The sequence below is a fragment of the Tamandua tetradactyla genome, chromosome 6 (assembly GCF_023851605.1).
Source record: "Tamandua tetradactyla isolate mTamTet1 chromosome 6, mTamTet1.pri, whole genome shotgun sequence".
Classification (NCBI taxonomy): domain Eukaryota; kingdom Metazoa; phylum Chordata; class Mammalia; order Pilosa; family Myrmecophagidae; genus Tamandua; species Tamandua tetradactyla.
Window position 1 is genome coordinate 108,613,860 of NC_135332.1, and position 26,639 is coordinate 108,640,498.

General features: G+C 38.9%; 1 long non-coding RNA gene across 1 annotated transcript; it reads left to right on the top strand.

Annotated features, from left to right (window-relative positions):
• The first annotated feature begins 9,219 nt into the window (after window positions 1–9,219).
• On the top strand, window positions 9,220–26,212 carry LOC143686268 (uncharacterized). Its single transcript, XR_013176996.1, has 3 exons — window positions 9,220–9,314; window positions 12,031–12,112; window positions 26,066–26,212. It is a non-coding gene; the product is annotated as an uncharacterized LOC143686268 (long non-coding RNA).
• Window positions 26,213–26,639: the final 427 nt, after the last annotated feature.

A 26,639-nucleotide genomic window follows, 5' to 3' on the forward strand; every position in this document is an offset into this window, starting at 1 on the left:
CTACTGTGGAGAGGGAGATGTTATATTATATTATATATCTTTACTTTTTTATGTTCCTATAAAGTGCTAGAAGCAAAGAGAAAAACAATAGAAGTGGAGGAGTAAATTGAAACTATTTTGAATTCAGTGGATTTTGTTCAGGAGGGCCCTAATCCTGCAAACATGAGACCAGACAGGATTTACATACCTTCTTGGACTATTCACACCTAACAAGGCATATGCTTCAGCAAAGACAGACAATAATAACTCAGTATGTTTCTAAGCTTCACAAGTTGACAACGTAGGGCAAGTTGCCAATCACTCATTCCTGAAAATTATTTTAAGTAATAGGCCTAGTTCAGTGGTATTATGCCCTAGATTGGCAGATCTGGGTTTATTCTTGTTTTTAGAATGATCCAGATCAACTCAATTCGGTTTTCACTTTCTTTGCTCAGTATATATTTATAGACATCTCAGGCCCTCACCATGGTCATAAGTATCTGTTTTGGCTTTCTAAAGCTGCCAGAATGTAATTTGCCAGAAATGGGTTGGCTTTTTCAATGGGAACTTAGTTTACAAATTTACAGTTCTAAGGCCATGAAAATGTTCAAATTCAGGCCTCAAAAGGGAGATGCCTTCTCTGAGGAAAGATTGCTACCTTGTCATCCAGGGTTCCTCTGTCATGTGGAAAGGCACATGGCGATTGTCTGTTGGTCCTTCTCTCCTGGGTTCTGGTTTCAATGGCTTTCTCTCTCAGCTCTTGTGGGACCTTGCTTGTTTCTCCCAGGATGTTTTTCTTTAACTCTTTGGGCTTTTACTGCCTTTTATCCTCTTCACGAAGGATATCAGTAAAGCATTAAGACCCACCTTGAATGGGCTGGGTCACATCTCAATTGAAAGAGCCTAACCAAAAGGTCCTGCCCACAATCGGTCTTCTCCCACAAGAATGGGTTAAAAGAACATGGTCATTTCTAGGGTACATAACAGATTCAAATCAGCACACTATACTACAGAATGGCTTGATTTAAGGGGCAAAGAGATATACATGAAATAAAAAAAAAAGTGCTGACCTTGGAATCAGTAGTTGCTATGAATTGAAAGGAAGTGACCCAAAGTTCCCTTTAGGGAAGAAAGAAAAGTGCTGGCAGATGAGAGGCAGGCACTATGGCCACGTGCAGCTTGATTTTGAAGTTTCAGGGTCACCTCTGGCTGCTTCCTTATAGCAGATCACATATTTTCATCTGTCAATTCTTTTCCCTCACCTATGAGGAAAAAGAAACCAACCTCCAGAAAGTAAGGCTACTACTTGGGTCTCTGGTAAAAGGTAAGATTGGCTAATCCATTCCTTTTATCTCTAATGAAGACGTGAGCCAGAAGCACAACCTCCCATTCTTACTTCGGTTTCAAAAGCACAGCATGGTATATTTCTATGGCATTGCTTCAAAATGTATTACCTCATCAATTCATCTCTGAAAAAAGTCAAAATAGTGGAGGCAGTCTATTTTGCCAACATTTTGAATCAAAGCTGTTTTGAGTTCTTCAGGCACCAGAAAGCAGCATTACTTAATGAGCCTCATTCTCTCCCAGCATTGGTGCAGCTTCTGGGTTCAGAACTGAACACGTTTTCATTCACTTTTTCACTCATTCAACAAATACCAATCTCCTGTGTACTAGCTGTCAGAAACCCTGCTCAGCTCTGGAGATACAAGCACGCTCTAAACCCGGTCCCGGAGGGGAGTCTCCAGGTAAGATGGCGGGGAGGGAACCTCAAGACTCAGTACACCATCGGGGGAGCTAGTAAACAGCCAGGAACTATCTGAAACAACCGCTCAGGGGCTGTGGACACTGGAGGAACACAGTACAGCATCCAGGGAAGAGTGGCAGGAAGACACTGAGAAGCTCTGGTGAAGAGCAGTGAGAAAACTCTTCACGCTTTGGAGACTAGTGTGCATCTCTCCCTGCCTCCCCACCCTCCCACCCCCCCACAGGAGGCCACCTTGGGATAAAGCCCCTAATTGGAAATAAAAGTCCTCTTCCCCCAAAAGGGGGTGGGGGAGGGTATAGGCAAACACAGATCACAGCTTTTGATTAGCCAATTCAGATGCCACGGCTCCAAGGAGAGCTACAGTTGCAGCCCACCCAGGACAAAAAGTAGCAGGCAGCCTCCCTTTAAACACTAGGAGGTGGAGCCAGGGGAGACTTAAAGGCATAGTACCACCTTTGGACTGCAGGGAACAGTTAGCTGAAGAGCACCATCTAATGGGCAGGCCAGGAAAGTACAGACTCAGGGAGAAATCACAGAGAAGTTTGGCGTCCTTCCTGGTCTCCTGCCCAGGGCACTTTGGACCCAATCCATGCCCCCTTCAAAGATCCCTGTCCCTGTTTTGATTAGTAAATTCTGACTTGGGAAAGGCTTCTGTGGGGTGACCCTCCTCCAAGAATTTGCTCTCCAAGTAAAAGCAGCTAGAGACAATGAAAGGAGTGTTAAAAAAAAACTATAGAGGCAAATAAAATAGAGATAGAACATGTATCAATATTCCTGAAAAGGAATGGGGGAAAGGAAACTTTCTTCTGGGGGTGAAACATTTGCATAATTTGTGCAAATTCAAAAATTGTACCTTATATACAGGGCAAGAATCAGATGAATAAGAGCGGGAAAAAATCTGAACAGTTAAACATGAACTACTCAAAAGACCTAAAATGAATTGAATGAGGTGTCAAAGAAGTATCTTAGCACAAACACAATCTATAAGAAAATCCTAGGCAAGAGAGAGAAACTGATGTGCAGTTTAAACTGATCAAGATAATCTAATGATTAGAAATCACAAAAAATTACAAACCACACTATGAAACAGGAAGATATGGCCCAGTTGAAGGAACAAAATAAATCTTAAGAGGAGACAAAGAAATTAGAACAACTAATAAAAGATGTTCTAAAAAATCTAATTCAATTTTTTAGGAGATGAAAGAAAGTATAGCTAAAAGGTTAAAGGATATTATGAAGACACTGTGTGAGCACAAAGGAGAATCTGAAAACACGAAAAGAAACATAAGAGAAATGATGGAAATGAAAGACACAATAGAAGACATTAAAAAATCCTGGAGGCATACAACAGCAAATTTAAATAGACAAAAGGAAGAATCAACAAGCAAGAAGACAAGACAGTTGAAATCTTATACACAGTAAAACAATTACAGAAAAGAAGGGGAAAAATTGAGCAAGATCTCAGGGAACTGAAAGATAGCACAAAGGGCACAAACATACACAGCATGGATGTCCCAGAAGGAGAAGTAAACAGGGCAGAAAGAGTATTTGAGGAAATAATGGGCAGAAATTTCCCAAATCTTATGAAAGACATAAATATGCATGTCCAGGAATCACAAAGTACTCCAAACAGAATCAATCCTAATATACCTACTCCAAGACACATACTATTCAAAAATAAAGAGACAATCCAGAAAGCAGCAAGCGAATAGTAAGTCAACACACCTGGGAAATGTAATAAGACTAAATCCCAATTTCTCATCAGAAACCATATAGGCAAACAGCAGAAGTATGACACATTTCAGGTACTGAAAGAGAAAAACTGCCAGCCAAGAACTCTTTATCTGGTAAAACTGTCCTTCAAAAATGAGGGAAAGTTTAAAATAGTCACAGAAAAAGAGAAACTGAGAGAGTTCATTAAATACTCAAGATAATACTAAATACAAAAGGGAATGCTAAGAGCTAATAAGAAAATACAGGAGAGAAGGGTTGGGAGGAGAGTGTAGAAATGAAGAATATCAGTAAGGATAACTAAAAGGGTAAAAAGAGAGAAAAAAACAAGACACAAAAAGCAAAAGTCAAAAGATAAAATAATTGAAGGAAGTACTTCCTTTACAGTAATAACATTGAATATTAATGGATTAAACTCCTCAATCAAAAGACATAGACTGCCATAATGGATAGAAAAAAATATGATCCATCTATATGCTCGCTGCACGAGACTCACTTTAGATGGAAGGATACAAAAGTAGATTGAAAGTGAAAGGTTGGGAAAAGATATTCTATTCAAACAGTAACCAGAAAGAGCAGGGATAACTATACTAATATCAGACAAAATAAAGTTTAAATGCAACTGTTAAAACAGGATAAAGAAGGACACTGTATATTAATTAAAGGGGCAATCCACCAAGAAGAAATAAGAATCACACACAATATTTACTTACCTAACAAGGTGCGTAGTTACGTGAGTGAAACATTGGCAACAACGAAGGGGGATTTAGACACCTCTACAATAATATTTGGAGACTTCAATACCCCAATCATCAATTGGTAGAACATGTAGATGGAAGATCAATAAGGAAACAGAGAACTTGAATAATATGATAAATGAATCAGACATAACAGACATGTATAGAATTTTGCACCCCAAAACAGCAGGATATTCATTCTTCTCAAATGCTCATGGATCATTCTCCAGAACAGACCACATGTTGGGTCCCAAAACAAACCCAAATAAATTTTAAAAAACTGAAATTATTCTGAGGAGTTCCCACTTATCTATTTTTTCTTTCATAGCTTATGCTTTGGGTGCAAAGTCCAAGAAACTACCTCCTATCATTAGATTGTGAAGATCGTGTGTCTACTTCTAGGAGTTTTATTGTACTGGCTCTTATATTTAGGTTTTTGAACTGTTTTGAGTTCATTTTTGTATACAGTGTAAGACAGGAGTCCTCTTTCATTCTTTGGGCTATTGATATCCAGTTATCCCAAGCTCATTTATTGAAAAAATTTGTCTGTCCCAATTCAGTGGATTTGGAGACCTTGCTGTGTTAGTTAGATTCAGTTGTCAACTTGGCCAGGTGAGCATACCTAGTTTTGTTGCTGCGAACATAAGCCAACGGTATGTGAACCTCCTCTGTTGCCAATTACGCCTGCAGTCAGCTAGGAGGCGTGTCTGCTGCAATGAGTGACGTTTGACTTAATTGGCTGGTGCTTAAATGGGAGATTGCAACGTAGCACTGCTAAGCAGCTCGGCATTCCTCATCTCAGCACTTGCAGCTCAGCCCAGGCCTTTGGAGATGCAGAAAGAAGTCACCCGGGGAAAGTTGTTGGAACCCAGGGGCTGGAGAGAAGACCAGCAGAGACCATTCTGTGCCTTCCACATAGGAAAGAACCTCAGTGGAAAGTTAGCTGCCTTTCCTCTGAAGAACCAACAAAATAAATCCCCTTTTATTAAAAGCCAATCCATCTCTGGTGTGTTGCATTCCAGCAGCTAGCAAACCAGAACACTTGCCAAATGTTAACTGACCATAGATTTGATGGACAATAGCCACTCTCTCGATTTAGTTCCAATGGTAAACACTTCTATGTTGTGCTACTACCATGCTGTTTTTACCACTGTGGCTTTATAGTAAGCTCTAAAGTCAGGAAATGTTAATCCTCCCACCTTACTCTTCTTTCTCAGGATATCTATATAGCTATTCGACATTTCATTCCCTTCCAAATAAATGTGAAGCTGGTTATCAAATTTAGAAGTATATTATGAATGAGACCATATAATATTTGTCCTTTTGCTTCCAGCTTATTTTGCTCAACATAATGCCCTCAGGGCTTATGCACCCCATTATACGCCTCACTACTTCATTCCTTTCTGTGGCTGCGCAATATTTCATCATATGTAAACACCATAGTCTCCCTTCCACTCCTCAGTCAATGTAACATTCGGCCACCTCCATCCATTGGCTATCATGAATAATGTTGCCATAAACAGCAGTGTGTAAATGTCTATTCGAGCCCCTGCTTTCAGTTCTTCCAAGTATATTCCTAGTAATAAGATGGCCTAATCATATGGAAAGTCTATATCTAATCTCCTGTGGATCTGCTGCCTTACTGTACAGAAGGGCTGCATCATTCTGCTCCCTTAGCAATGTCGAATAGATATACCTCTGAGTCCACATTTTCCCTAGAACTTGAATTTTTCTCTTTATTTATTTTGAATCTGCAGATTTTGTTGAGGTATACTCACATAGCACATATTCTTTCCAAAATAAACAATCAATATCTCATAACATTTCACTTACTTGTACAATCATCATCATTCTCAATTTTAGATGATTTTCATTTCTTCAAAGAGAAAAATAACAGATAGACAAACCTACAACAGAGAAAACCCCAAACTTCCTTTACCTCTTGTTCCCCTATTCTAGTTTGCAAGCTGCCAGAATGTGCTATACCAGAAATGGAATGGATTTTTAAAAGGGGAATTTAATATGTTGCTAGTTTACAATTCTAAAGCTGTGAAAATGTCCAAATTAAAGCAAGGCTATAGAAATATACAATCTAAGGCATCCAGGAAAAGATAACTTGGTTCAAGAAAGTCAATGATATTCAGGGTTTCTCTCTCAACTGGAAAGGTATGTGATGAACATGGTGATGTCTGTAGCTTTCTCTCTAGGCTTCTCGTTTCATGAAGCTCCCCTGAAGGTGTTTTCTTCTCCTCCCCAAAGGTCTCTGGTTGGATGGGCCCTCATGGTTCTCATGGCTCCCTAGAGCTTTCTCTTTCCAAGGATGCCATAAACTAATCAAGACCCAGCTGGAATGGGTGGAGTCATATCTCCCTCTAATCAAAGGTTAATACCCACAATTGGGTATGTCACATCTCTGTGGAGATACTCTAATCAATTTTCCAACCTATAATGCTGAGTAGGGATTAAAAGAAATGGCTACCTCCACAAGATGAATAGGACTAAAATGGCTTTACTAGCCATAATCCTTTGTACTAGGGTACACAATCCTTTCAAACCAGCACACACGGTTTCCAACTATTTTCTCCCATTGGTTTGCTGCCTCTTCATCTTTTTGACAAAGTTCTTTAAGGCACAGAAGCATTTGATTTTGAGGAGTTCTCATCTATCTATTTTTTCTTTTGTGGTTGTGCTTTGGGTATAAGGTCTCAGAATCTACCTCCTATGACTAGATCTTGAAGATGTTTCCCTCTATTTTCTTCTAGGATTTTTATGGTACTGGCTCTCATACTTAAGTCTTTTTATCCATTTTGAGTTCATTTTTGTAGAGGGTGTAAGGGAGGGGTCCTCTTTGATTCCTTTGAATATGATATCTAGTTCTCCCAGCCTCATTATTGAAAAGACTATTCTGTTCCAGTTCAGTGGATTTGGGGACCTTGTCAAAGATCAATTTGCCATAGATTTGGGGGTCTATTTCTGAACTGTCAATTTTATTCCATTGGCCAATATGTCTATCTTTGTGCTAATTCTATACTGTTTTGACCACTATGGCTTTAATAATCAGCTTTAAAGTCAGGAAGTGTAAGTCCTCCCACCTCATTCTTCTTTTGTTAGGATGTTCTTGGCTATTTGAGGGCCCATTCCCTTCCAAATAAATTTAATAACTAGTTTTTTCAAGTCTTCAAAGTAGGTGGAATTTTGATTGGTATTTTCCAATTAAAAACTTTTCCAAACAAAAGTTTTTCCAAATCTTTAAAGTAGCTTGGAGTTTTGATTAGTATTGCATTGAATCTGTTGATCAGTTTGGGTAGAATTGACATCTTAATGATATTTAACCTTCCTATCCATGAACATGGAGTGTCTTTCCACCTATTTAGAATCTTCTTTGATTTTTTTAAGCAATATTTTGTAGTTTGTTGTATACAGGTCCCTTACATTATTGGTTAAGTTTATTCTTAGATACTTGATTCTTTTAGTTGCTATTATAAATGGATTTTTTTCCTTAATTGCCTCCTAAGTAGGTCATTATTTGTGTATGGAAACATTACAGGCTTTTGCACATTAATCTTGTATCCTGATATTTTGCTGAATTTGTTAAAGCCCAAGTAGCTTTGTCATAGATTTCTCATGATTTTCCAAATGTAGGATCATGCCATCTGCAAATAATGAAAGTTTTACTACTTCTTTTCTAATTTGGATGGCTTTTATTTCTTTTTCTTGCCTAATTGCTCTGGCTAGAACTTCTAGCCCAATGCTGAATAATAGTAGTGACAGTGGACATCCATGACTCATTCCCAATCTTAGGGGGGAGGCTGTTAGTCTCTTACTGTTATGATGCTGGCTATGGATTTTCATATATGTCCTTTATAGTTTTGAGGAAGTTTCCTTCAATTCCCATCTTTTGAAGTATTTTTATCCAAAAAGGATGCTGTATCAGTTTGCTAAAGCTGCTGGAATGCACCAGAAATGGAATGACTTTTATAAAAGGAATTTATTATTTTACAAATTTACAGTTCTAAGTTCAGAAGAATGTGCGAACTAAGGCATACAGGAAAAGATACCTTCACTGAAAAAAGTTCATTGTCTGTCACATGGGAAAGCATGTGGCTAGCGTCTGCTTGTCCTTGTTCCTGGATCCATTGCTTTCAGCCTCTGATGCCAGTGGTTTCCTTTCTAAGAGTTTGTAGGACTTCACTTAGCTCTTCCAGGACACATCTCTGGGTTCTGGTTTGCTAAGCATCTCATAGGAGGCACATGATGATATCTACTGAGCCCCAAACATTCCTCTAGGATCCATTCTCTCTGTTGGCACTCCAAGCATCTACAAGTGTCTCTGTCAGCTCTGAAGCAACTGTTTTCCAATGTTCTGCATTTGAGGTTTCTCCAAAATGTTTCCCCTTTTGAAGTACTCTAGTAAACCTATCAAGACCCACCATAAATGGGTGGAGGCACACATCCATCTAATCAAAAGCCCACACCCACAATTGGTGTGTCACATCTCCATGGGAACAATCCAATCAAAGTTTCCCACCCTAAACAATAAGTCTGGCCTCACAAGATTGGATCAGCATTAAGACATGGCTTTTGTGGGGTACATAATAATTTCAAATGACACAGATGCTGAATTTCATTGAATGCTTTTTCAGCATCAAACAAGATGGCCATGCACTCTTTTCCTTTCATTTTGTTAATGTATTTTTACTTATATTGAGCTACCCTTACATGGAATAAACCCCACTTGATTGTGGTGTATTTTTTTAATGTGCCCTAAGATTTGATTTGCAAGTATATTTTTTGAGAATTTTTGCTCTTGTATTCATTAGGAAGATTGGCCTATAGTTTTCCTTTCTTGTAGTACCTTTATCTGGTTTGGGTATTAGAGTGATGTTAGCTTCATAAAACGAGTTAGGTAGTGTTCCTTTTTCCTCAATTTTTTGGAGTAGTTTAAGCAGCAATGGTTAGTTCTTTTTTGGAATGTTTGGTAAAATTCCTCTGTGAAGTCATTTGGACCTGAGTTTTTCTTTGTAGGAATGTTTTTGTTGACTGAATCTCTTTACTTATGATTGGTTTGTTAAAGTCTTCTATTTCTTCTCAAATCAGTACAGGTAGCTCATGGATTTCTAGGAAATTGTCATTTTATCTGTAGTCCATTTCATATGTAGTTTGTTGGCATATAGTTGTTCATAATGTACTCTTCTGATTTTTTTATTTCTTCAGGATCCATGGTAATGAACCCCTCTCATTTCTGATTTTATTTATTTGCATCCTCTCTCTTTTTATTCATAGTCAGCCTAGCTAAGGTCCATCAACTTATTGATTTTCTCAAAGAACCAAATTTTGTTTTTATTGATTCTCTCTATTGTTTTTTGCTCTCCAATTATTTATTTATTTCTGCTTTAATTTTTGTTATTTCTCTTCTTCTATTTGCTTTGGGGTTAATTTGCTGTTCTTTCTATAGTTCCTCCAGGTAAGCAGTTAAGTTCTCAATTTTTGCTCTTTCTTCTCTTTTTGCATGGGCAGGCACCAGGAATCGAAACCAAGTCTCCAGCATGGCAGGTGAAAACTCTGCCTACTGAGCCACCATGGTCTGTCCTCTTTCTTCTCTTTTAATATAGGCATTTAGGGAAGTAAATTTCCCTCTAGCACTGCCTTTGCTACATCACATAAGCTTTGGTATGTTGTAATGTCATTTTCATTCATCTCCAGATATTTACTGATTTCCTTGCAATTTCTTCTTTGATCCACTGATTGCTTAAGAATGTACTATTTAACCTCCATATATTTGTGAAAGTTCTGGTTCTTTGGTGGCTATTGATTTCCAGCTTCATTCTGCTGTGATCTGAGAAAGTGCTTTGTATAATTTCCATCTTTTAAAATTCATTAAGACCTGCTTTGTGCCCAGCATTTGATCTATCCTGGAGAACATTCCATGAGCACTGGAGAAGAATGTATATCCTGGTGTTTTGGGGGTATAATGATCTATATATGTCTGTTAGGTCTAATGCTCAGGTTCTCTATTTCTTTATTGATCCTCTGCCTGATTGTCATAGAGGAGAGTAGTGTATTGAAGTCCCCCACAATTATTGTCAAAACATGTATTGCTCCCTTCAGTTTTGCCAATGTTTGCCTTGTGTACTTTGGAGCTCCTTGACTGGGTGCATAAACATTTATGACTTTTATTTCTTCTTCATGAATTGTTGATTTTACTAATGTGTAGTGCCCTTCCATGTCTTTTATGAGTTCTTTGCATTTAAAGTTTATTTGTCTGAAATAGTGTAACTACTCTTGCTTTTGATATATTTTCCCATCCTTTCACTTTTAATCTATTTATATCCTTGGGTCTAAGATGAGTCTCTGGTAAACAGCATGTAGATGAACCATAAAAATACATTTTGCCAATCTGTATCTTTAATTGGGAAGTTTAGCCCATTTATATTCAAGGCAGTTCTTGAATCTACCATCTTATCATTTTCTTTTTTGTCAGATTTATTTTTTCCTCTCTCTCTTTTTTTCTTTAAGCTACCCTTACTAATATTCTTTGATTATGTGCCCTCTTGCAGTCCTCTCTCTCTCCTGTCTTTTTCTTTTATTTTTAAAGCTGGCTAAACTCTCTTTGGTATTTCTTGCAGGGCAGGTCTCTTGTTAGAAAACTCTCTCCATATTTGTTTGTCTATGAAAATTTTAATCTCTCCCTGACTTCATTTGTTTGTTTGTTTGTTTGTTTTGTTTCTATTTTATTTTATTTTTCTCTCCCTGACTTTTAAAGGACAATTTTGCTGGATACAGAATTCTTGGCTGGCAGTTTTTCTCTTTCAGAATCTTAAATATATTATACCATTTATTTCTTCTCCCTGTGTTGCCAGCTGAATAGTCCAAATTTAGTCTGATGTGGCTTCCCTTTGATGTGTTCAATTACTTTTCTCTTGCTGCTTTCAGGACTTTCTGTTTTTCATCACATCTGACAATCTGATCAGTATGTGTCTCGGAGTGGATCTATTTGGGTTTATTCTAATTGGAATTCACTGGGCTTTGTTGATTTACATACTTATGTCTTTTATATGGTTTGGGAAGTTTTCCCCAGTTATTTCCTCAGACAATCTCCCTAGCCCTTTATTCTTCTCTCGTCCTTCTAGGAAACCAGTGACTCAATATTTGTGCTCTTTGTGTTGTCCTATCTTTTCCCTGAGATCCAATTCAAACTTTACGATATTTTTTGCCATTGATTCTTCTGTGCTTTCAAATTCAGTTGCCCTGTCCTCTAATTCACTTAGTCTTTCTTCTGCCTCTTCAAATCTGCTGTTGTGTATCTCTAGTATATTTGTAATTTGATCTATGGTACTTTCATTTCCATAAGATCTGTTATTTTTCTATTTATTCTTTCGAATTCTTCTTGATGATCTTCTAATGTTTTCTTAATATAATTTATGTCTTTAGTCAACCTATTGAAGTTATTTAGGAGATTTATGTGTACATCTTTGGTTAGTTGTTCCAAATTCTATGTCTCCTCCAGTTTTTTAATTTGATCATCTAGTTTGGCCAGATCTTCTTTCATCATCATATGGTTTACAATTTTTTGTTGTTGGTTTCTTGGCATTTGATTATCTTCATAAGTTTACTTTGAACATTGTTTTCCATCACTTGTTTAATATTTTGTTTTTCCTTGGATTTTTCATTAAAGGTCTCCTTTGGCACTTGATTTGTCAGTAATTCCTTGCCAAACCAAGGTCGGGCTCCCACGTAGGAGAACAAACCTAACTGGAGATCTTTTTAAAGCTAGGGAGAAAGGCAGTTTGCCAGAATGTACTTTCCTTGTCTTCCCAGCAGATGGTATCCTGGGGCCCCTTCTTCTCTTCAAGCCACCTGTCCCTGACTGCATCAGCTGGCTGGGCAGGATCAAGACCAGGTACAAATCCAGTCAAGGCCACAGGTCCTGGTGCACACTGGAAGCGGCCAACTCCGGTGGTGCGGATTGTGTTGTGTACATCTGCTTGTGGAACCAATGGGTATGGGTTCCCAGGCTTCCACATGGAATGCTCTTGGGCTGTGGGACTGAATATTTCAACCTCCCCTTCCTTCCCACTCACAGCTTGGGAGTGTCTGGCATGGTTCACTCATTCATTCCCACCTTTCTGCCTATGCACATTGTGAGTGCTCTTGGCCTCCATGGAGAAAGGATAGAGAAGGCATGGCTTAGAGTGTCTCTTTTGCTGATCAATTGTCAGATCAGCTCTGTTTTGCTTAGTTCCTCCTCCTGAGGGAGGGCCCCCAATCTCCACCAAAACAAGATCCCACAGCAGCCTGCCTCAGCAGTGGGGTTAGGCACTGTGCCCTGGCAGTAAGGTCTCTCTGTGACTGTAACAAAGACTGCTGGCTTCTGAGTTCCCACAAGGGAGCTCCTGGCTGCAGAGATGGAAGGGAAGATCTCTCAAACTGGTATGGAGATAGGAATCTGGGAGCACACCGCTCCTTTGGCACCTGTTTCAGCCTACATGACAAAGCCTGCCCCAGCTGCAGTCATCACTGAGTAAACACCCCATCCTCTCAGTCATAACTTTTCTGCTTTTCATCCAGGTCTTCCTTATATCATGTAGAAGTCCCTCTTTGGTCCCTGGAACCATTGTCCTGGTTGTTTTCTGTCCTTTATCTGTTTGTTCCACAGTGTAGGGAGGATCTCAACCTATCCCATTTCATATCTTCCTGGGAGTCCTAGTCAATTGTTTTTGACAAGGCTGCCAAGTCCACTCAACTGGGACAGTACAGTCTCTTCAACAAATGGTATTGGGAGAACTGATATCCATCTCCAAAAGAATGGAAAATACCCCTATCTCATACCTTTTAAAGAATGAACTCAAAATTACCATAAATAGAGGAGGGGCCAAGATGGTGGCTTAGCAATGTGCGCATTTTAGTTCATCCTCCAGAACAACTACTAAATAACCAGAAACAGTACAGAACAGCTCCTGGGGCCACGTCAGTGACCACACACACAGCGTATCCCAGTCTGGACCAGCTGGACCGGCTGCGAGTCTCTGGAACCGTGAGTTCCCCAAGCCGCGGCAGCCGGCACCCAGCACCCCTCCCCCACAGGCGGCTTCCCGGAGGGAAAGAAAAGAGACTCTAACAGTAACAGGGACTGAGTCCAACCAAACACCAATTGTGGCATTAATAAACAAATTCTGACTACTAAAAATAGGCCCCCAGCTCAGACAAAACTGGTCAAGGCGGAGGTCACTGATTGGGCTAACTGAAAAAGAGGAAAGGGGATGAAACAGGTTTTTGTGGCTGTTTCTACGGAGGCTTGGCTGTCTCTGGATTCAGTGGTGGGACTACTTGGGCTGCAACTGCCCCAGGAATAGGCAGAAACAGACTGCTTTCAGGGCTATCTCCCACGTGTGCCTTCCCCAGGGGAGGGATGAAGCCCAACTTAGGTGGAATCCCTCTCTCAAGGAATGCAGACCCCAGGGCTTGGCAATTTGAAGCCATTAAAACCAACCTACAACCTCTCCTCTGTCTCCGCCATGCCTCCAGCAGGGAGAACCTTCCAAAGTTAAAGGAGCCACAACATCTTTTACTGGTGGGACCCGCAGACAGACAAGCACCACATACTGGACAGGATAAGAAAAACAGAACCCAGAGACTTCACAGGAAAGTCTTTCAACCTGCTGGGTCTCACCCTCAGGGAAAACTGATGCAGGTGACTCCGTCCCCCTGATAAGAGGCCAGTTTAGTCCGGGAAAACCTGGCTGGAGCCTGTAATACCTATGTAGACCCTCCTAAGGGTGGGGAGGGCACCTTACAAGCAGGACAAGAAACAAGAAAACAAGAACTGAAAAATTACCCTCTGTTAAACAAAACTTAAGCTAGAGGCCCAGAAAAAGCTGAACTGAAAGTCAAAGAACAGATAGACAACAAACTCATCTAGCAAGAAAACCCTAGGTAAGATAAGTGAAAGCAATCTCCAGAATAAACTAATTAAGGTAATTAAATGTCTAGACACCAGCAAAAAATAACAAATCACACCAGGAAAATTGAAGATATGGCCCAGTCAAAGGAACAAACCAATAGTTCAAATGAGATACAGGAACTGAAACAATTAATTCAGAATATATGAACAGAAATGGAAAACCTCTTCAAAAACCAAATCAATGAATTGAGGGAGGACATGAAGAAGGCAAGGAATGAACAAAAAGAAATGGAAAGTCTGAAAAAACAAATCACAGAACTTATGGGAATGAAAGATACAGTAGAAGAGATGAAAAAAACAATGGAAACCTACAATGGTAGATTTCAAGAGAAAGAGGTTAGGATTAGTGAACTGGAGGATGGAACATCTGAAATCCAAAAAGAAACAGAAACTATAGGGAAAAGAATGGAAAAATATGAGCAGGGACTCAGGGAATTGAATGATAATATGAAGCGCACAAATATACGTGTTGTGGGTGTCCCAGAAGGAGAAGAGGAGGGAAAAGGAGGAGAAAAACTAATGGAAGAAATTATCACTGAAAATTTCCCAACTCTTATGAAAGACCTAAAATTACAGATCCAAGAAGTGCAGTGCACCCCAAAGAGAATAGATCCAAATAGACGTTCTCCAAGGACACTTACTAGTCAGAATGTCAGAGGTCAAAGAGAAAGAGAGGATCTTGAAAGCAGCAAGAGAAAAACAATCCATCACATACAAGGGAAACCCAATAAGACTATATGTAGATTTCTCAGCAGAAACCATGGAGGCGAGAAGACAGTGGGATGATATATTTAAATTACTAAAAGAGAAAAACTGCCAACCAAGAATTCTATATCCAGCAAAATTGTCCTTCAAAAATGAGGGAGAAATTAAAACATTTTCAGACAAAAAGTCACTGAGGGAATTTGTGACCAAGAGACCAGCTCTGCAAGAAATACTAAAGGGAGCACTAGAGTCAGATATGAAAAGACAGAAGAGAGAGGTGTGGAGAAGAGTGTAGAAAGAAGGAAAATTAGATATGACATATAAAATACAAAAGGCAAAATGGTAGAGGAAAGTACTACCCAAACAGTAATAACACTAAATGTCAATGGACTGAACTCCAGAGTCAAAAAACATAGACTGGCAGAATGGATTAAAAAACAGGATCCTTCTATATGCTGTCTACAGGAAACACATCTTAGACCCAAAGATAAACATAGGTTGAAAGTGAAAGGTGGGGAAAAGATATTTCATGCAAATAACAACCAGAAAAGAGCAGGAGTAGCTATACTAATATCCAACAAAGTAGACTTCAAATGTAAAACAGTTAAAAGAGACAAAGAAGGATACTATCTACTAATAAAAGGAACAATTCAACAAGAAGACATAACAATCATAAATATTTATGCACTGAACCAGAATGCCCCAAAATATGTGAGGCAAACACTGCAAAAACTGAAAAGGGAAATAGACACATCTACCATAATAGTTGGAGACTTCAATTCCCCACTCTCATCAATGGACAGAACATCTAGACAGAGGATCAATAAAGAAACAGAGAATTTGAATATTACAATAAATGAGCTAGACTTAACAGACATTTATAGGACATTACACCCCACAACAGCAGGATACACCTTTTTCTCAAGTGCTCATGGATCATTCTCAAAGATAGACCATATGCTGGGTCACAAAGCAAGTCTCAACAAATTTAAAAAGATTGAAATCATACACAACACTCTCTCGGATCATAAAGGAATGAAGTTGGAAATCAATAATAGGCAGAGTGCCATAAAATTCACAAATACGTGGAGGCTCAACAACACTCTCTTAAACAACCAGTGGGTCAAGGAAGAAATTACAAGAGACATCAGTAAATATCTCGAGGTGAATGAAAATGAAAACACAACATATCAAAACTTTTGGGATGCAGCAAAGGCAGTGCTAAGAGGGAAATTTATTGCCCTAAATGCCTATATCAAAAAAGAAGAAAGGGCAAAAATTCAGGAATTAACTGTCCACTTGGAAGAACTGGAGAAAGAACAGCAAACTAACCCCAAAGCAAGCAAAAGGAAAGAAATAACAAAGATTAGAGCAGAAATAAATGAAATTGAGAACATGAAAACAATAGAGAAAATCAATAAGGCCAAAAGTTGGTTCTATGAGAAAATCTATAAGATTGATGGGCCCTTAGCAATATTGACAAAAAGAAGAAGAGAGAGGACGCAAATAAATAAGATCAGAAATGGAAGGGGAGACATAACCACTGACCACACAGAAATAAAGGAGGTAATAACAGGATACTATGAACAACTTTATGCTAATAAATACAACAATGTAGATGAAATGGACAAGTTCCCAGAAAGGCATGAACAACCAACTTTGACTCAAGAAGAAATAGATGACCTCAACAAACCAATCACAAGTAAAGAAATTGAATCAGTCATTCAAAAGCTTCCTAAAAAGAAAAGCCCAGGACCAGATGGCTTTACATGTGAATTCTACCAAACATTCCAGAAAGAATTAGTACCAACCCTGCTCAAACTCTTCAAAAAAATCGAAGTGGAGGGAAAGCTACCTAATTCATTCTATGAAGCCAACATCACCCTCATACCAAAACCAAGCAAAGATATTACAAAGAAAGAAAACTACAGACCAATCTCTCTAATGAATATAGATGTAAAAATCCTCAACAAAATTCTAGCAAATCGAATCCAGCAACACATTAAAAGAATTATACATCATGACCAAGTAGGATTCATCCCAGGTATGCAAGGATGGTTCAACATAAGAAAATCAATTAATGTAATACACCATATCAACAAATCAAAGCAGAAAAATCACATGATCATCTCAATTGATGCAGAGAAGGCATTTGACAAGATTCAACATCCTTTCTTATTGAAAATACTTCAAATGATAGGAATACAAGGGAACTTCCTTAAACCGATAAAGGGAATATATGAAAAACCCACAGCTAATATCATCTTCAATGGGGAAAAATTGAAAACTTTCCCCCTAAGAGCAGGAACAAGACAAGGATGTCCACTATCACCACTGTTATTCAACATCATGTTGGAAGTTCTAGCCAGAGCAATTAGGCAAGAAAAAGAAATACAAGGCATCAAAATTGGAAACGAAGAAGTAAAACTATCACTGTTTACAGATGATATGATACTATACGTCGAAAACCCTGAAAAATCCACAGCAAAACTACTAGAGCTAATAAACGAGTACAGCAAAGTGGCAGGTTACAAGATCAACATTCAAAAATCTGTAGTGTTTCTATACACTAGTAATGAACAAGCTGAGGGGGAAATCAAGAAACGAATCCCATTTACAATTGCAACTAAAAGAATAAAATACTTAGGAATAAATTTAACTAAAGAGACAAAAGACCTATACAAATAAAACTACAAGAAACTGTTAAAAAGAAATCACAGAACACCTAAATAGATCAAAGGGCATACCGTGTTCATGGATTGGAAGACTAAATATAGTTAAGATGTCAATTCTACCTAAATTGATTTACAGATTCAATGCAATACCAATCAAAATCCCAACAACTTACTTTTCAGAAATAGAAAAACCAATAAGCAAATTTATCTGGAAGGGCAGGGTGCCCCAAATTGCTAAAAGTATCTTAAGGAACAAAAAAGAAGTTGGAGGTCTCGCGCTGCCTGACTTTAAGGCATATTATGAAGTCACAGTGGTCAAAACAGCATGGTACTGGCATAAAGATAGATATATTGACTAATGGAATCAAATAGAGTGCTCAGATATAGACCCTCTCATCTATGGACATTTGATCTTTGATAAGGCAGTCAAGCCAACTCATTTGGGACAGAACACTCTCTTCAATAAATGGTGCCTAGAGAACTGGATATCTATATGCAAAAGAATGAAAGAGGACCCGTATCTCACACCCTATACAAAAGTTAACTCAAAATGGATCAAAGAGCTAAATTTTAGGTCTAAGACCATAAAACAGTTAGAGGAAAATGTAGAGGGATATCTTATGAATCTTATAATTGGAGGCGGTTTTATGGACCTTACACCTAAAGCAAGAGCACTGAAGAAAGAAAGAAAGAAATGGGAGTTCCTCAAAATTAAACACTTTTGTACATCAAAGAACTTCATCAAGAAAGTAGAAAGACAGCCTACACAATGTGAGACAATATTTGGAAATGACATATCAGATAAAGGTCTAGTATCCAGAATTTATAAAGAGATTGTTCAACTCAACAACAAAAAGACACCCAATCCAATTACAAAATGGGAAAAAGACTTGAACAGACACTTCTCAGAAGAGGAAATACAAATGGCCAAAAGGCACATGAAGAGATGCTCAATGTCCCTGGCCATTAGAGAAATGCAAATCAAAACCACAATGATATATCATCTCACACCCACCAGAATGGCCATTATCAACAAAACAGAAAATGACAAGTGCTGGAGAGGATGCGGAGAAAGAGGCACACTTATTCACTGTTGGTGGGAATGTCAAATGGTGCAACCACTGTGGAAGGCAGTTTGGCGGTTCCTCAAAAAGCTGAATATAGAATTGCCATATGACCCAGCAATACCATTGCTAGGTATCTACTCAGAGGACTTAAAGGCAAAGACACAAACAAACATTTGCACACCAATGTTTATAGCAGCATTATTTACAATTGCAAGGAGATGGAAACAGCCAAAATGTCCATCAACAGACAAGTGGCTAAACAAACTGTGGTTTATACATACGATGGAATATTATGCAGCTTTAAGACAGAATAAACTTATGAAGTATGTAACAATATGGATGGACCTAGAGAACATTATGCTGAGTTAGACTAGCCAAAAACTAAAGGACAAATACTGTATGGTCTCACTGATATGAACTGACATTAATGAATAAACTTGGAATATGTCGTTGGTAACAGACCATCAGGAGATAGAAATAGGGTAAGATAGTGGGTAATTGGAGCTGAAGGGATACAGACTGTGCAACAGGACTGGATACAAAAACTCAGAAATGGACAGCACAATACTACCTAACTGTAATGTAATTATGTTAAAACACTGAATGAAGCTGCATGTGAGAATGATAGAGGGAGGAGGGCTGGGGATATAAATGAAATCAGAAAGAAAGATAGATGTTAAAGATCGAGATGGAATAATCTAGGAATGCCTAGAGTGTATAATAATAGTGAAATGTACAATGTACAAATTTTAAAAATGTTTTGGCATGAGGAAGAACAAAGTAATGTCATTACTGCAGGGTGCTGAAAATAGATGATAATTAATACTTTAAAATGTCACCTTATGTGTGAGACTAAAGCAAAAAATATTTATTTGTTACAAAATTTAGATTTTGACTAGAGCATTTCCTAATATAACTCATGTAGACAGTTTGATTGAATGTCATAAGTACTTGGAATCTCAGGTAGCACATGAGATTTGTTGGTTTGTCCAGAGTGATCCCCCGATGAATCCCAGAATGATTTGATCAGTGACTGGAAAAGTATTTGCAAGCCCACTTCGGAGAATGGTGAGAGTGGGGAGAAATTCAACTCCCCCAAATTGAATTCTTGATATTCTCACAAGCAGTGTGGACAACCAAAGCTATAGGCTGAGCCCCCAGTCTTGGGGTTTGTTCACATGAAACTTAACCCTACAAAGGATATTCAAGTCTCCTTAAAATTTAGGCCTAAGAGTCACCCCCAAGAGAGCCTCTTTTGTTGCTCAGATGTGGCCCCTCTCTCCAGCCAACATGACGAGCAGTCTCACCACCCTCCCCCTCTCTGCGTGGGACATGACTCCCAGGGGTGTGGACCTTCCTGGAAACGTGGGACAGAGATCCTGTAATGAGCTGAGACTCAGCATCAAGGTACTGAGAAAAACCCTAGAATGAGCTGAGAATTAACATCAAGGGATTGAGAGAAACTTCTCAACCAAAAGTGGGAAGAGTAAAATGAGACAAAGTGTCAATGGCTGAGAGATTCCAAACAGAGTCGAGAGGTTATCCTGGAGGTTATTCTTATGCATTAAGTAGATATCACCTTGTTGTTCAAGATGTAGTGGAGAGGCTGGAGGGAATTGCCTGAAAATGTAGAGCTGTGTTCTAGTAGCCATGTTTCTTGATGATGATTGAACAATGATATAGCTTTCACAATGAGACTCTGTGAATGTGAAAACCTTATGTCTGATGCTCCCTTTAGCTACTATATCAACAGAAGAGTAGAACATATGGAATAAAAATAAATAATAGGGGGAACAAATGTTAAAATAAATTCAGTTTGAAATAATGGTAAATGAAAGTGAGGGGCAAGGGGTATGGTATGTATAGTCTTTTTTTCTCTATTATCATTTTATTTCTTTTTCTGTTGTCTTTTTATTTCTTTTTCTAAATTGATGCAAATGTACTAAGAAATGATGAATATGCAACTATGTGATGATGTTAAGAATTACTGATTGTATATGTAGAATGGAACGATATCTAAATGTTTTGTTTGTTTTTTTTAATTAATAAAAAAATGTTTTAAAAAAATTACCACAAATACAAGAGTCAGGACTATAAAACTCCTAGAAGAAAATGTAGGGAAGTATCTTCAAGATCTCTTAGGCAATGACTTCGTAGACTTTACATCCAAAGCAGAGCAATGAAAGAAAAAAACATAAATGGTATCTCCTTAAAATTAAAAATTTGAGGGCTTCAAAGGACTTTGTCAAGAAAGTGTCACCTACTAGAATGACCACTATTTAAAAAAAAAACAAACAAGAAACTACAAGCTGTGGAAAGGATGTGGAGAAATAGAAACACTCATCCATTGCTGGTGGGAATGTAAAGTGTTGCAGCAGCTGTGAAAGACAGTTTGGTGATTCCTCAAGAAGCTAAGTATAGAGTTGCCCTGTGATCATACAGTCCCTAGTCCCAGTTCTAGGTATGTACCCAGAAGAACTGAAAGCAGGGACTTGAACAGACATTTGTACACAGATGTTCATAACAGCATTATTCACAATTGACAAAATAGGGAAGCAACTCAAGTGTCCATCAACCCACAAATGGATAAACATAATTTAGCATATACATACAATGGAATATTATTCAGCTGTAAGAAGGATTATAGTCCTGATGCATGTGACATGGATGAACTTAAAGACATTATGCTGAGTATAATAAGCCAGACACAAAAAAACAAATATTGTATGAACTCACTAATATGAATTAATTATAATATGCAAAGCCATTGAGTTAGAATCTAGAATATAGGTTAGCAGGAGATAGAATGAGGATAGAGAACAGAGAGCTGATGCTTGCTTTCTGCAGAATTTTTAATTAGGTTGATTGCGAGTGTTTAGAAATGGAAAGAGGTGATAGTAGCACATTATTGTGAATGTAATTAACAGCACTGGATTATGAGTGTGATGGTGCTTGAAAGGGGATGTAGTGTCATGTATGTCACTAGAAGGAAAGCTACAGGATAAAAATATAACATATGAGCCCTGTGGTGGATGATGACTGGGGTTACTAGGCCAAATATAAGCATGTTCTTTCATGAATTAGAATAAATGTAAATCAATCACTATTTATTATATATTATAGTACAAAAGTACTATACCGATGCTAAGTGTTAATCATAAGGGGGAATAATGGGTATGGGACTTTTCTTCTTGGAATAATAAAAATGTTCTAAAATTTATTTAGTGATGAATACACAACTCTGTGAATATGCTGTGAGCCAAGTATTGTACACTTTGGATGGCTTGTATGGTATGTGACTATATCTGAGTAAAACTGCTTTAAAAAAAAAAAAAGGATTCAGAGAGAGCAGAGAATGCTGCAGCACCACGAAGCAGAGAGTCCACCAGTCAGTGACCTTTGGAGATGAAGAAGGAAAACACCTCCCGGGGAGCTTCATGAAACAGGAAGCCAGGAGACAAAGCTAGCAGATGATGCCGTATTTGCCATGTGCCTGTCCAGCCGAGAGAGAAGCCCTGACTGTGTTCGCCATGTGCTGTCTCACTTGAGAGAGAAACCCTGAACTTCATCGGCCTTCTTGAACCAAGGTATCTTTCCCTGGATGACTTTGATTGGACATTTCTATAGACTTGTTATAATTGGGACGTTTTCTCAGCCTTAGAACTGTAAACACGCAACTCATTAAATTCTCCCTTTTAAAAGTCAAAAAAAAAAAAAAAACAGTTCCTGGATTCAAACTCTAGAAACAGAGAGAAACGAATAAGCAAGCAACGTAGGGGCAACATTTTACATGTTATGATAGGAAAAGTTTAAGGTGCTGTGAGAGCACAGAGAAGAAGGGGCACTTAATCCAGGCAAACAGGGGCAGGAAGTCAGAATAGGCTTCTTGGAGGAGTCACAGCCTAAGCTGGACCCCAAAGTATGAGAAACTGGACACTATGAATTGAGTTGCCCCAGCACGAACATGCTAAGGGGAAAAAATGGACAGAACACACTTTATCTCCAGAGTGGAGCGTGGAATTCCAAGAGGGCATGTGAAATGTGAGAAGGCTCAAGGTAGGACTGCAGACAGCCCTGGAACTTTGTGGAGCAGCCCCCACTTATTTAGTGCTAACCAATCTAATGAATCACCTGTATATTCTTCCTCAAGAGAGCTATGTTTCAGACTAACGTGAACCTGATTCTGGGGTGCATATTCCTTCCTCTGTGTCTTCCTAGCAGAGAAGTGAGTGAACTTTCTTCCTGCTTCTCTCAACAAGACACACTGAGCAACAGTGATCACCACCCCAGGGTGGCTGCACATGGGGGACCTTCAGGGGCAGGACAGAGGACGAAGGGAAGAAGCTGAGTATCCTTGCAAGAATCTCCTCATTTCAGTTTCAGGTCCCTAAGTAATCATTTTGTCCGTCTTGACATTTTACCTGTCCTAGTTACTAGGCCACAACACAGAAGAAGGAAGGAGCCCCTGGGGGCATGTAGACTCTTATTAGACTTTATATCCTGCAATGTAGGTTGAGCAGGTCAGTTTACCCATACAAAGTGTGCTCTTTACTGCTGTTAGATCAGGACCCTGGAAACAAAATCTCCCAGCTACAGTGAGAGATGGAAAGGAGAGCAGGGAGGGGCGAGGTGGGGGGTACCTCCTGTTTGAGAGGCTGAAGTTCACTCTGAATGTTATTTTAGAATTTGGTGTGTCATGCCAGTGTGTCATCGCCAGCCTCCAGGCACCCTCCTACTAGGTAGAAATTAGGCTAATTATATCTCAGGGCAGGTATTCCCCTAGTTAGGTTCTATAGCAGGAAAGTTGCCATGGAAAGTAAGTTATGGACCACTGACAAGATGGCGTGGGCTCAGTGAATGCCCCAAAAGTCTGGCCTCCCCACAAGGCCTTGCATTCACATTTCAAACTGAACCACTAGAGGCAGGACAGAGGGGTCCTTAAACAGAGTCAGTTAGGAGACCCCCACATCACAAGCACTAGAGCACTAAGGAATCTCAGAACTCTTCTAGTCTAATTCTCTTTAGTTTACAGTTGAGGAAACTGAGGATTCGTGGCCTGAAGATACTTGCCTAAGGTCATCCAGTGGGAGAACAAAGATAAACACCCCATCACTGAACTTTCCCTCCAAAGCTCTTTTAGCAACATCATTCTGCCTCCAGGTGTTTGCCACACCCACAGCCTGTTCTAAGGAGTCCTTCTCCATCAATTGTTTCACTGGATTCACAGGAGTGGGCCACTGTGCCGGAAGCTGATTGGACAAAGTGAACTGAACCAGGTGAATGAGCTCCCATAATTCAGTCTCCTGGCAGCGCAGCCTTCATGAGGATGTTCATTGTGAAAGCTCTGCCTAGTACAGGCATAGACTGGATTGATTCAGGATATTTCTGGAGCAGTTTGAACTCCAGACATGAAAGACAACACTGAGTTTGAAGCAGGTCTTGGTGAAGCAGAAGCAAAAGGAACAGAAGCAAAGAGCTGAGTCTATGTAATAATGAGCTCTTGGGTAGAACCCGCAGGCACTTCCTGCAGAGCAGGAGAGGATGAAACCAGGTCGTGGAGCTGCACTGTGCTCTAGATGAACTTCCAATAGCCAAAATACACAGCCTCTGGGACTATAGAGCTGGGCCTGGATTCCAAAGCAGCCAAGTGTATGCATTCTCTTATTTCCAGGAGTATCTTTATTTTTAAAACCAATCACCATGGATCCCTACCTTATACCATATGCCAAAATTAATGCTAAATAGATCAAGGATCTAAACATAGAGCTAAAACTCTAAAATTCTTGGAATAAACATAGGCAGAAGCTTTGGATTAGGTGGTGATTTCTTAGACATGACATCAAAATGGACTTCACCAAAGTAAATTACAAATGTCAAAGGACACCATCAAGAAAGTGAAAAGACAACCTACAGAATGGGAGAAAATAATGGCTAACCATATATCTGACAAGGGTTTAGCATTCATAATACATAAAAAACTACAAGTCAACAGCAAAAGACAACTCAGTTTTAAAATGGGCAAAGGACTTGATAGACATATCTCCAAAGAAGATATATAAATGGCTAAAAATCACAGGAAAAGATACTCAACATTATAGGTCATCAGGGAATGCAAAATAAAACCACAATGAAATACCACTTCATACCCACTGGGATGACTATTATTTAAAAAATAGGAAATAACTGTCCGCAGGGATGTGGGGAAATGGAAGTCCTTATATACTGTTGGTGGCATTGTAAAATGGTGCAGTCACTGTGGAAAACAGTTTGGTAGTTCCTCAGGAAATCAAACACAGAATTATATATAGACTATGACCTGACAATTCCATTTTTGGTATATACCCCAAAGATTTGAAAGCAGTGACTCAAACAGATATTTGCACACTGAGGTTCATATCAGCATTACTGACAATTTAGCCAAAAGGTGGAAGCAATCCAGGTATCCATCAACAGATGAATGAATAAACAAAATGCGGTCCATACACACAATGGAATACCCTTCAGCAATAAAAGAGAATTAATACACGTTACAACATGGATGAACCTTGAAGACAGCATGTTAAGTGAAATAAGCCAAACACAAAGAAACAAATGTTATATGGTCTCACCGGTATGAAATACCTGCACTTAACAAATTCACAGAGACAGATGGTAGATCACAGACTACCAAGAATGGCTGGAGGGGGAATTATTGCTTAATGGGTACAGAGTTTCTGTTCGAGGTGATTTAAAAAGTAGGCATATGTTTTAGTTTCCTAGGCCTCTTAAAGCAGATACCATCAATTGAGTTGGCTTAAACAATGGGAATTTTTTGGCTTAAAGACTGAAGCCAAGAAAATGACCAAATCAAGGTATCATCAGAGTGATGCTTTTTTCCCAAAGACCAGCTGTCAGAGATCCTTGGCTCCTCTGCCACCTGGCAAGGACATGGCATTTTCTGCTGGTCTCCCCCTTGTCTTTTGCGTTTCACTGATTTCAGCATCTTGCTTCTATGACTTTCTCACTCTCTCTCTCTCTCTCTCTCTCTCTCTCTCTCTCTCTCTCTCTATTTATTCCATTTATAAAGGACTCAGTAATAAGATTAAGTCCCATCCTGAATAAGGTAGGTCATATCTTAACTGAAGTAACCTTGTCAAAAGGTCCTACAAACAACAGGCTCACACCCACAGGAATGGATCTGATTTAAGGACATGTTTTTCTACGGTACCTGTAGCTTCAAACCACCACAGAATAGTGGATATTGGTGATGGCAGCACATAGTATTATTGTAATTAATACCACTGAATTGTACACTTGAAAGTGGTTAAAATGGGAAATTTTGAGTTTTATATACATTATTACAATTAAAAGTTGGTTTTTTTTAAACCAGTGAAACCAAATTCTGAAGTACCATGGTAAACCAGAAGTACTCCACTCTAAATTATTCTTTTTTCCTCACTGCCTAGGAAATGCATGAGATTATGAAATTCATGAGGGGCTGAAACAGAGCTGGCATTGCCCTACTGCACCCTAAAATGGGGATAAATAGGAAGGAAGAGATTGAAGAAACAAAGTCTACAAAGACCACACAGTAGCCAACCATGTTCTTTGTATTTGCATTGTTAGTTTTGTATGAAATAAATCTGATTTCAAATGCAATATAAACAATGAATTGGTGATTCATTCAACAAACCTTCCATGTATGCCCTTTTTCCCATTGAATTCCTCTCTCCCCTTTTGAGAACATTTCAAAACAGAGAAGTTCAAGAGTCTCATTCCACTTATCTCATCACTTCTATTCACCCCTTTACACAAGAGTTAATCGCCAATCTGCCCTTTTCATGGTTGTACCTTTGGGTTTCTAAAGTGGTTAGATTCCATCCTTTACCATTTCATTCAAAGGAATGGCTTCAACATGTTTTCAATTTAAGTCTTCACCTTTTTTCCCTTTAGGTCAAACCCTCTTTTCCTTTACCTATTTCAGTTATTCCACCCTAGACTTATTTCAATTGGTCTTTATCAAGTAGCCACTGTCTTAGT